Here is a 12,220-nt window from a genome sequence, read left to right as displayed (position 1 = left end):
AGACTTCAAAGGCTAGCTCCTGGCCCTGTGCAATAGCCCTGATCGTCCCACTGCAGAATGGCAGTACCGAGAGCCATAGAGAACCTCTCCACACTGATCTTATTGTCACCCTCACCAGCATATGCTTCTTGGAGCACTGACACCTCAGTAACTTGGGTTAGAAGTACAATGGGTCACCCACTAAGTGGCATTTAAGAGCAGAATTATTAACATCAAGTTAGATGACTACCTCGCCCAATTGAATATGATCTATGCTTTGTTAAGATTCTGTGACATTTGAAAAATGGGAACTGTCTAAGAAAGAAAATTGTGTATATGGCTAAAAGAATTGAAGTCAATGCTCATTCTCAGAAGAAAAATTCAAATTGCTTTTAAAGACAATTTGCTGGTTATTTCTAGCCTATCCCCGATCTAAGCTTTCACAGATTAAAAGGGGAGCTACAGTCAGGTTTGTGTGGAGGCCCTGCATTTCACAAGAGCATGCTGGGATGGTTGGGGCAGGGTGCTGGACCCAGGCCTGCGGGTCTGTGATAGACTTCTTACCTTGAAGGAACTCTGGCAATGACCCCAACAGTCATACAGGCTGCCACGAGAGAGATGGGAAATATTGCCATGGGACTGTGGACCTGGTATCTTGAGGGATCTGGTGACCCTAAGACCATGTTTCTTTCTTATTTGGTGACCTCTCCTATTACTTGAACCTCTAGAGCACATGTGTCAAACACAAGGCCCGCGGGCCAAATCCGTCCCGCCAGGCCTTGCAATGCGGCCCGCACCGCGCTGTCATCACTGCACTCCGCTGCGTTTCCATCACAATGACAGTTTATGACTGTTCAGTAAACCATTCGGGCCGCGATTTAGGCTGGATTTTAGATTTTGGCCCCTTCTCTGATTGAGTTCGACACCCCTACTCTAGAGCCACTGAGCACTTAAGGAATCTCTGATCAGGAAGAGGCCTCTCTTTTTATTTATGTCTTCACAAGCAGCCCAAACTGAAGAAAAGCAGCAAAGACAGCAGAGAACTGAAAAATTGTCACATTTGGGTCTGTTTCTGCCCCACTGTCCTGACACAGCATGGACCATTCATCGCTGCTCCTCTTCTGTTTTCCTAACAAAAGAATAAAGACCAGCTGCTGCTCTGTGGGGACTTCTTTTTGTAAAGTGAACCCCTGGCTGGGGTGGCTCAGTTTGTTGGGCGCCATCCCATGCACCCAAACGGTTGCAGGTTTGATTCCTGATCAGGGCACATGCCCTGGTTATGGGCTCAACTCCTGGTGGGGGGCATGCAGGAAGCAGCCAATCAGTGTTTACCTCTCTCACATCAGTGTTTCTCTCTCTTTTCCTCTCTCTGCTTTTCTCTAAATAAATCAATTTAAAAAATATTTTATAAAAAGGAAATGCAGAATCCCAGGCCTCACCCCAGACCTGCTAAGTCTGAATCTACACTTTAAACAAATAAATAAATTGGCCATAGCCGGTTTGGCTCAGTGGATAGAACATCGGTCTGCAGACTGAAGAGATCTGGATTCGATTCTGGTTAAGGGCATATGCCTGGGTTGCAGGCTTGATCCCCAGCAGGGGGCATGCAGGAAGCAGCCAATTGATAATTCTCTCTCATCATTGATATTTCTATCTCTTTCTCTCCTTCTCCCTTCCTCTCTGAAATCAATTTTTAAAAATCTATTAAGTAAATAAACAAACAAACTGAACATCTTGTGTGATTGTGGCAGGCCAAGTTCTTACATTTTACAAACAGTAAAAATAGTTGATAGTGCAAAACCAATAAGCAGCTCTTGGGGGAGTCCTGCCCTCGCTCACTTTAGAATACCCAAGGAAATGTTGTAAATGTTACAGGAAAAGGTTCACAAGTTAATTGTGTGAGGGAACAAAAGCAGGATACACAACTGTGCATACAAAGCAATCCCTATCTCACAAGGGAAAGAGCATCTGTGAAGTCAGGTGGAGAACAGTATTATCCTAATAGTGGAATATGAGGATTTGCCACATGCCAGGGATCAGGCTGTGCGTCCTGGAGATGCATCTAATTTAATCCCCACAGCAGCCCTGTAGGCAGTGGACACAGTAAGAAGTGGCACGGCCAATTCTGAACCATGGCAGATACTTCTAGAATTCATACTCTTTGCCACTAGGCCAGTGGTCGGCAAACCACTGCTAGACTAAACGTTACCATGTAGTTGGAAGCTGTGAGGATAAGGCAATTGTGGCATATTGTGTGCAAAGAGGTAAAGGGTACTATATGACAGTGGTCGGCAAACTCATTCGTCAACAGAGTGGCAAAACAAGGCTCGTGAGCCACATGTGGCTTGCGAGTCAGTCGCAGCTTGCTGACCACTGCTCTAGGCTATAACATAGCACTTATTTCTGGGTAATATAATTACAGACATATTTTAATTTCCTTTAACTTTTCTGTGTTTTTCAAGTTGTGTGTTGTTGTTGTTTTACAATGATCATATATTATCTGAAAAATCAGAGAACAAAAAGCATTAAAAGGGGGAAAACATATACATTTGTGAAAAGCAATCACACTTGTTTCATAGAGATGTTAAACTAAACCAGATTTAATTACCTCTAAAACAAGCTATTACTTCTAATTTAAGATATAAATCTGAAAGAACATCATAAGAACTCCAAAACTGGGGCAAGTGAAAAACAGATATTCTCACCTATCACTTCTCTGTAAAATTTTAAATCATAATATCTGATCACCCTCAATGTTTTTCCTAGGGATTAGTATGACCTTGCCGAACCCCAATCGTGGTCAGCTGAATCCCTTCATTTGTGCTTTCTTTTCCCTTATTCTCTTACTTCTTTCTGTAGCTTTATGTGTAAACTCCCCTGGGTTTCATTCATGCTGGTGTTTCATTCTATGGTTTCCTCTCAGTCTGTCCCAAAAAAACAAGCTTTCTCCAGCTGCTGTAGCCCCACGATGCACACTAATGCTCCCCTTCCTTCTGTCCTGAAGGTCACCACTGCCTCCCCACCACCCACTCCTTAAGCCCTCACAGTCTTGGCCTCTGCCTCTACTGTCCTGTTTTCCACAAAGTCACCAGTGACAATTCACTTGTTACCTCAATGCCCACTTCCCATCGTCAGTATTTCTGCAGCTTTGATCATCTTTTTGGAGGTGCTCAGCACCCTTGGCTTCTAACTCCCTCCTTCTCTTTCTTCTCAGCTTCCATTGCTGGTTTCTCTTGCTCCAGATCCCATCTAAATCCATAGATCAAATCTCAGTCTTGTTTTCTTTTCTCTATATATAGTCTCTTGGAATCTCAGTATTTCTTGTGTACTACATGTTCAAGGCATAGTTATCCACAACTCCCAAATATATATGCTATATATGGGAAGGTTACATTCTATTGCGCAAGAGAGATGAAAACTGAACAAGCAGGAAAGGGCCATCGGGAAGGACTTCCTGACATCATGACATCTGAGCTAAGACACAGAGGATGAAAAAGAATGAGGTAGCAAGGTTCCAGTGGAAGAAAGGGCAGAGGGCAGAGCAAGTGCAAAGGTGGCCTGTTCTAGGAAGAGGAAGAAGACAGCACGGCTGGTGCCTGGTGAGCAAAGGGGAGAGTGGAAGAAAGGACAAATGGAAAGGTTGACTCCTCCATGAAATGTTATATTACTTTAGTACTTGGTAATTCTATGGTTATCATTCTACCTGGTAATGGCATTATCTGTATCTCCTACTATAGTTATCTCGAGTGAAAACATGCGATCTTACTTGTTTTTCTATTCCTTCCAGCACTAGATCAACAAATTATTAAATTAGTTGAATTTCAGTGGGGATAAGACAGAAGTGAAATCTGTTAATATCCAGTCTTACCACAAGTTAAAACCAGCCTTTGTGTCATTAATCAGCATGATGCTAGAAATAACATCACACTGAAACATCAGTAAAATTTAGCCAGAACAACTAAGCCAAGTGTCTCTTTTTTGCCTCCTCCTGGCTGGGAATTTAGCATCCCCAAGCCACTCATCTGGGACAGGATTTCAGGGTGTGTGCATGTTTTTCATCTCCACGGGGCCAGCGTGGGTGGAAGAGAATTTCTGACAGAGGATAGGGTCACCCTGAATTAACGGAGAAGACTCTCTAGTAGGGAAATCTCTACATGTTGCAAAGCCAGTAACCCTGCTAATTAAAGAAGCATTTTCTGAGATGCTGTGTTCTGTCATAAGAAGTGTTGACTCTTGATGTCATGGAGAATAACTAGCATCTTATTTCATGCATTCCAAACAGAAAAACACACAGATGTGGATGTCTGATCTTCTTATCTATTGCTTCTGAAACAAGGTGCTAAGAAATCTCAGTAGTTTAGGGTGCAGCTTGGAGTCAGAAAAGCAATGTAAAGAAAAAACATTTTTATGTTTTTTATCTAATCTCAATACCACTGCACCAGTACTTCACTGCAGACACCATGAGCGAGCTTTCTACACATCAAGCTATTCTGTGACCAGCCTGGTGTCATTTAACTAAGTTCTGATATTATTTATCTGGGATGGGGTCTGATCCCACAAGTTGAGACTGCCCCTGCCCCCACCTTCTTTCAGAGGTACCAGGTTCAGGTTTTCACATGTGCTTCTGCCCACAGTAGTTGGGAAGTCCCCACCACCCACTCCTTGGCTTCTGTTAATTTGCTATAGCAGCTCAGAGAAACATCTTACTGATTAGATTACCATCCTATGTAATAAAAGAGTAATAATCAAATAGACCATCACATCAAGACACAAGATGGCTGCCCCCATGTGGTCAAAGATGGCTGTCCCATGTGGACACAAGATGGCCACTACAAGATGCCCTGTAGGGGAGGGCAGTAGGGTAAGGTGACCAGACACCCCGCTTTTGGTGGGACCATCCCAATTTTTAACAATTTGTCCCGCGTCATTTTAAAAAAGTCCAAAAGATTTAAAAGATTCTTTCCAAAAATCGGGTCTTTTTAAAAATGCCGTGGGAGGCGGGACAAATTATTAAAAATCGGGACTGTCCCACCAAAAGCGGGACATCTGGTCACCTTACAGCAGTGGGAAGTTAGGGGTGACCAGGCCAGCAGAGGAGAGCAGTTGGGATGACCAGGCCAGCAGGGACAGGCAATTGGGAGGGGAACCCAGGCCTGCAGGGAGGGAAGTTGGGAAGGACCAAGCCTGCAGGGGAGGGCAGTTGTGGGCAATCAGGCAAGCTGGGAGGGCAGTTAGGGGTGACTGGACCAGCGGAGGAGGGCAGTTGGGGAAAACCAATCAGCAGGTTAGGGTAGTTGGGGGGACTAATACTGCAAGGGAGGGCAGTTGGGGGTGATCAGGCCAGCAGAGGAGGGCAGTTGGAAGGGGGCAGGCCTGCAGGGGATGGCAGTTGGGGAGAAACAGGCCTTCTGGGGAGGGCTATTGGGGGAGGGGAGGGCAAGGTCTGCAGGGGAGGGCAGTTGGGGAGTACCAGGCCTGTAGGAGAGGGAAGTTGGGGGAAACAAGGCCTGCAGGGGAGAACAGTTGGTGGGAGGACTAAGGCCTTCAGGGGATGGTAGTTGGGGGTTGGGGGGGACCAGACCTGCAGGGGAGGGCAGTGGAGAGCCAGCAGTCCTGGATTGTGAGAGGGGTGTCCCAGATTGGAGAGGGTGCAGACTAGGCTGAGTGACACCCCCCCCACACACACACACAAATTTCATGCACTGGGCCTCTAGTTTTATTATAAAAGGATATAGCACAGGAATAAACAGATGGAAGAGAATTATGGGGCAAGGTTTGGGGAAGGGGTGTGGAGCATCACACTCTCCCAGAGCACCACTCTCTCCATACTGCCAGGTGTTCTCCCACCTGGAAGATCTCCAAAGCCTAGACTTGTGGGTTTTAGTGGAGGTTTCATTGCTTAGGTATGATTGATTAAAGCACTGACTACTGGTGACTGAGTCACCACCAGCCCCTCGCCCCTCTCTGCAAATCAAGGGTTGAGACTGGAAGTGCCAATATCTAATCACACAGTTATTTCCCCTGGCAACCAGCCCCATCCCTCCTTAGGGACTTTCCAAAAGCCATCCCATTAACATAAACACCTTCATCACTCTTTTCATCCAGGAAATGAAACTCAAAGGGTTTTAGGCGCTCTGTGCCAGGAATAGGGATGAAGACTAAATATTATATTTCTTACTATAAATTTCTTATTATGAATCACATAAGTTTCTGGTACCAGTGAAGTAGCATTTATTACCTTCCATGTACTCACTCAGGCCTCACTGTCCTTATCTACAAAGCAGGGATTTATAAAATTGGTTCAATAGGGTCGACATAAGGTCACCAGTTTGTGAAATGATTTGTCAGTCATACAAGATCTTACAAAATTAAGGTATGGCTGAAGCTTTTGAAAAATCTTGGCAGCATCAGTTCTGGTCTTCGTTATGTGGAGCTGCAAGAACAAGATATTCCCAGAGTTCCCTTGATTAAGTCTGGCCCCAGGCGTGAGTTCCTATATCCCAAATTGGACTGATGAATTCATAAAGAAAACTTACTTGAAGTCATGTACTCATTCTCAAGTGAGCTTAATTGCTGTGAAAGTAAGCAAAACGGTACCTAAATAATTAAGTTTTAGAAAATGCAAGCAGAAAACCTCTCACTTGGAGCATGACTCCCGCTTCTCTCTAAAATTCCCCCGTAGCAGGATCTACAAGTATTTTTACCTTGGACATCAGTCAGACCTACCTCCATTGAGTTAATGTATCTTGAAAGTGAAAGGTTTTTAAAAGTGGTTACATAGTGCTGAAGCCAGTTTGGCTCAGTGGTAGAGCGTCGGTCTACAGACTGAAGGGTCTCGGGTTCGATTCCAGTCAAGGGCATGTACATTGGTTGCGGTAGGGGGTGTGCAAGAGGCAGCTGGCCGATGTTTCTCTCTCATCGACATTTCTAGCTCTCTATCTCTCTCTCTTCCTCTCTGTTAGAAATCAATAAAATATATTTTTTTAAAAATAAATAAATAAAAATAAATAAAAGTGGTTACATAATGCTGACTGACCATTTGATTTTGTGTTTTGAACTATATATATTGAATGAAAGATTTAATTAGTATTGAAAATGAGTGAGTTTCAGATCCCAAACCCCAGCAAATAGTTATACTTTAGGGTAACATCTAGTGCAGCAATTTTCAACCTTTTTCATCTCATGGCACACTAAACTACTAAAATTCTGTGGCAAAACAAAAATATACTTTTTGCTGATTTGACAAAAACTATTGATAGGTGTAATTTTGATTCATTCATGCCATATGGCTATTGTTCTGTTAGCTGTTGTCATTTTTAACTTTATAATCTAAGGAAAAAGAGGTCAGTGCCCCTGAATAAATAGTCAAGTATTGCATGTTATAAAAATTCTTGTGGTACACTGGTTGAAAAATCATTGATCTAGTGCAAATGTCAAAAGTGTTTGAACAATCAAAACATTATATGCATTTTAACTTTCAAAAATATTTTCCCTTTCCAATTTATCACTTCTTCTCATGCCTTCTCCCCATCTCCATCACCTGCTCTATTGTTCAAACCCATTTTGCCCATCCTGTACCTTTGAGCTGCTGCTCAGTGCCTCTAACACCTTCCACCTTCTTTATCCTACTGTCTTTCCCTTCAGTTCATTTTACCCATCACTGGGTAAGTCATTTGTCTGCTAAATTATCAGTACCTTTTATGATTCTCGATTGTCTTTTAGGACCAAACATTTTAACAGAAAAACACTTTTTAAAATGTGGAGTCATATGTTAAAATCCCAATATATGAAATAGATTTGAAGAATGACATTTTAACAACATGAACCTATAAAATGTGTGTATTATGCCCTGGCTGGGTAGGTTTGTCAGTTGAAGTGTTGTCTCAATATGCCAAGATTGCAGATTAGATACCCTGTTAGAGCACATATAAGGAGCAACCAATGAATGTATAGATAAGTGGAACAATAAATCAATGTTTCTCTCTTTCTCCCTCTCTCAAATCAAAACAATTTGCTTATTACAAAACCAGTCAATGGGGATTATATTTGGTTGCACAATACCAAGAAAATTCTAGAACAATGACCCAATCAGGCATCTGTGAACATTTCACAAACCCAAAGTGCCTAGTCAGAAGACAAATCAACTGACTCAATGCATTACTCATTTGACACATACTCCACTTCACCAGTTCTTTTATGCATAACTCTTAAAAAGACTTTATTTTTAGAGCACTTTTAGCTTCAGAACAATATTGAAAGGAAAGCATAGAGATTTCCCATCCACCCTCTGCCTCCACACATGCACAGCCTCCCCCACTAGCAACATCACTCACTGAAGTGGAACATTTATTCCCAAGGATCAACCCACGTTGACACATCACAATCATTCAAAGTTCATGGTTTGCCTTAAGGTTCATACTTGGTATTTAGACAAAAGTGTGACACGGATCCTTCATGATCAGACCGTGCAGAGTACTATCAATGTCCTAAAAGCCCTCTCTGCTCTGCCTGTTCATCTTCTTCCCCACGCCCAGCGGCCACTGACCTTTTCATTGTCTCCCCAGCTTTGCTTGCCCATTCTTTTCATATAACCATTACAGGTTGTCCATGCTACTTTTTTAACTGGCTGGTCACCTTATTGCTTAGCCAGGAAAAGGATATTAGGAGAAAAAAAGGTGAAAGTTAGAGGGTGTAAAACAAAACAAAAAGACAAGAAAACACACACACACACCAGATTCTGTTCCCATAGTGAGCCTAAAAAGGGAGTCAGCAGCCACTGGAGTTTGTAGAGTGGCCTAAGGGAAATGGACTGTGTTCAGTGAATGAGACACCTGTGTATGACTTGGGGACACTATATTAGGAACATAAACAAAGGTACACCTGAAAGTTTTGTTATGATAAGAAAAATGCTCTCCTCTCCTGAGTAGCCTCTGGCATGGACTAACTCTGACAAGATTGAAGAGGTTGAGCAGGGGATTCTATCGATAGGTAACTAACACATGTTTCCAGCCTCATGCATGTTCCTTGATTCAGGAAAGGGCCTGATTGGAAAGTCCAGCTGAATTTGTTCTTCTAGAGCTGAGGTTCAGGAAGCATTCGCCCGCACCTCTGACCTCCGGCCGGACCTGCAGGGTTAGGACAGGGCTCTGAGCAAACAGGTCAGCGAAGATCAGATCCCTTCTTTGGCCCTTTTTGCATCCCAACTCATGGCTGTGGGGCCCAACTTTATTTCTCACTGGAGCAATCTTATTTTTTAACCTCCTGGGATCTGTTGGTGTATCACTCTGAGAGAGGGGAAGGCAAACCCTAGAATAATATGTAAGTAATGGTTGAGACCTGATTTAGAAGTTTGATTTCTGCCAAGTGGAGGTGAAGCTGAGGCATCTGACTCTGGCCTTGCTCTTTAATTACTCCGAAGCCAGGAGTAATTAAGGAGCAAGGAAATGAAGGATTTAGTTGCTGGCGATCACTGGATAAGGAGAGAGAGTAACACCAGCCAAATGCAGAGTGCTCCCTCCTCCCCCACACTATGTAAATGTGTGACATGGATCCTTCATGATTTCCAGGGGTGACCCTGGATATGTAATTGAGCGAGCTTTATTAAATGACTTGCCGTGTGGAGCACGTAAAGTCTCCTGGCCGGTGTGTATGACACGCTGGAGGTGGAAACCAGCTGCATCTGAACCTCCAGGGAGCCCTGCCTGGCAGATTTGCAAACAGCAGTACCCGTGAGACATCTCAAACTTTATAACTACATATTTAAGCATTTATGAGACTTGCACTGCATTCCATTAAAATGAGAGAGAGAGAGAGAGGGAGAAGGAGAGAAAAAGAGAGAGAGAGAGCAAGAGAGAGAGAGAGAGAGAGAGAGAGAGAGAGAGAGAGAGAGAGAGAGAGAGAGAGAGGCGGGGGAGGGAGAGAGAGATGCAAGAGGGGAAAATCCTGAGACTTCCAGCAGAGGTAATTAACCCCAAATGTTTCATAAAGAATTTGATAGCATTCTGGTTTTAAATTCCCTTCCCAGGCCTGTTGTAGAAGGGAAAGAGAAGAAAGGAACTTATTAAAAATCCACCATTGCACTTTTTTAAAAAATCATATGACTAAACCAAGCTGTTGGACCCATGTTCAGAGACTAACCACACAGACCTCATGCCAAGGTAACAGATTAAAATTTTACTGGAAAGAAAATATTTAAGACACAGACTGGCAGTTTTCACCAGAACCACCCGAGAAATGCCTTTCTTTTATCCCCTCATCTACTTATTCTATGCCTTGCCTGTCAGGTCTAGGTTTGGCATCAGCCTGGGCAGCTTGGCGTCTTCCCAGCTTCCCACAAGCTGGGATGCATTTCCCGTTCCTCCCACTGCACCATTGCTGGTGGAGAGGCACAGAGGGGCCACTGTAATAACAGAGGTAACCAGGTAAAGCCAATGCTAATATCTGCTTACGTGACCTCACCTGCAGTGGTCCCACATGACATGCTAACCTCTCTAGGATGAGGGTCACACCGCAGGCCGGGACTGGAAAAGACGGAGAGTCAGTGTGCTTCACTGAGGGGTGAGGCCTTCCCTGTGTGCCTACATAGTGAAGGCACATCATCAGTGTGCATACACTAAGCCTTCCGATGTTACAAAAGAAGCTTCCACAACAGTCAACAACTGAGGCAGCATCGGTCTCCAAAAAATTAAATCTGAACACATAAACAGGAGAATTTTCTGTGTAATGCTAGGGCAGACACATTGAACGTTCAGCAAACCAAAATGTCATGTGCTGTCACACCAGCTAATGGTTGTGTGGTATCCGTCTCATGAAAGATCTCCAAGAAATAAGCAGGTGGTCTGATTGTTTCAACATTTGCCTACCGGAAGGGGGGTACTGAACAGGTGGCTTCTTGTGGTTCCCCTGACACATTAGTTCTGCCCTCTCCGAGTGGGAGAAACATTTGCATGTTCTCACTGATGGCTCACTGTATTTAGGATCTGACCCTTTTGCTGCCATGTGGTGTGCCTTTCTGCCCACTCTGAATCAAACGTTTAATAGCAATCTAAGCCATAACAGCCAGCCTACTTCCATATCAGGTATTTTTAAGGACATAATAGATGTTGAGTTTTGATATTATCTAAAGTGATTGAGAAGCCCTGGCTGGGTAGCTCAGTTGGTTAGTGTTGTCTCAATTTTGGGTTCAATCTTAGGTCAGAACACGTGTAAGAATCAACCAATGAATTCATAAATAAGTGGAACAACAAACCAATGTTTCTCTCTCCCACTCTATCTCTCCCATTTTCTCTAAAATTAAAATAAATAAATAAATGAATAAATACAAATCATATATAATCAAGAGGGAATATGCTAATTGATCATCACACCCTCACAAATATGGTGGCACCCACAACCAATAAAGAAGGAATATGCTAATTGACTGTCACACCCTCAAATATGGTAGCTCCCACAGCCACAAGATGGCGACACCCAGTCCCCTCAGCCCCACTGGGGCAGCAGGCATGCGGCATGGCCAGGCCCACCCTCAGGGGGGTCAGGCCTCTCTGAATGCCTGCTTCTGGAGTTCCCTAGACCCCTTGGCCCCCCAGCTGCCCAGGGCCAGCCCGAGGCACAGGCAAGCCTTGGATGGCAGCTGCCCAGCAAACAGGGCCACTCGAGGCTCAGGTTACCAGGTTTGGTCGAGGCTTGTGATGCCAGCAGTGGCCACAGTAGAGGTGTGATGGGGCATTGCCTTTCCCTGACTGCAGGGTCACCTCCCGCCTCTGAGAGCTCCTGAACTGTGAGAGGGGGCAGGCTAGGATGAGGGACACCCCCTTCCAGTGCATGAGTTTTCATGCACTGGGCCTCTAGTTTAATAAATAAAAAGAATGAAAATTATTATTGTTTGATTTAGGTATATTTTTCATCAAATTATTTGATCAAGAATTGTGGTTGGCTCTTATGTCCTTGTTTTGGACATTTTGCCATATGGAAAAGCACAGTCCTTCACAAATATCTGGAATTTTTAATATGAAACATATAACTCATAATTTTAAAATGACTTCACGGCATTTTATAATTCATGAAATCCCCTACTCTTTGTATGATCAGACATTTTATAACATAAACCATAACACATCTTGTTTCTCTCAAGGAAAATAAAAGCAGAACGCAGCTAAAAAAAAAAAAAAAAAAAAAAAAAAAAAAAAAAAAAAAAAAAACCCTTTCTTTGCCATCAGGGAAGGCTTTCTGTTTTTGCACA

The 12,220-nt window shown here is 43.6% G+C and overlaps 1 protein-coding gene across 7 annotated transcripts in view; it reads left to right on the top strand.

The window, feature by feature from the left end:
• Window positions 1-12,220, top strand: part of FRMD4A (FERM domain containing 4A) — a 595,439-nt gene that overhangs the window by 308,698 nt on the left and 274,521 nt on the right. The gene's annotated exons all lie outside the window — the stretch shown is intronic.

Source organism: Pipistrellus kuhlii, unplaced genomic scaffold (genome assembly GCF_014108245.1).
Source record: "Pipistrellus kuhlii isolate mPipKuh1 unplaced genomic scaffold, mPipKuh1.p scaffold_m20_p_1, whole genome shotgun sequence".
Classification (NCBI taxonomy): domain Eukaryota; kingdom Metazoa; phylum Chordata; class Mammalia; order Chiroptera; family Vespertilionidae; genus Pipistrellus; species Pipistrellus kuhlii.
Note: the sequence above shows the minus strand (reverse complement) of the source record. Positions and strands in the feature narration are given on the sequence as shown.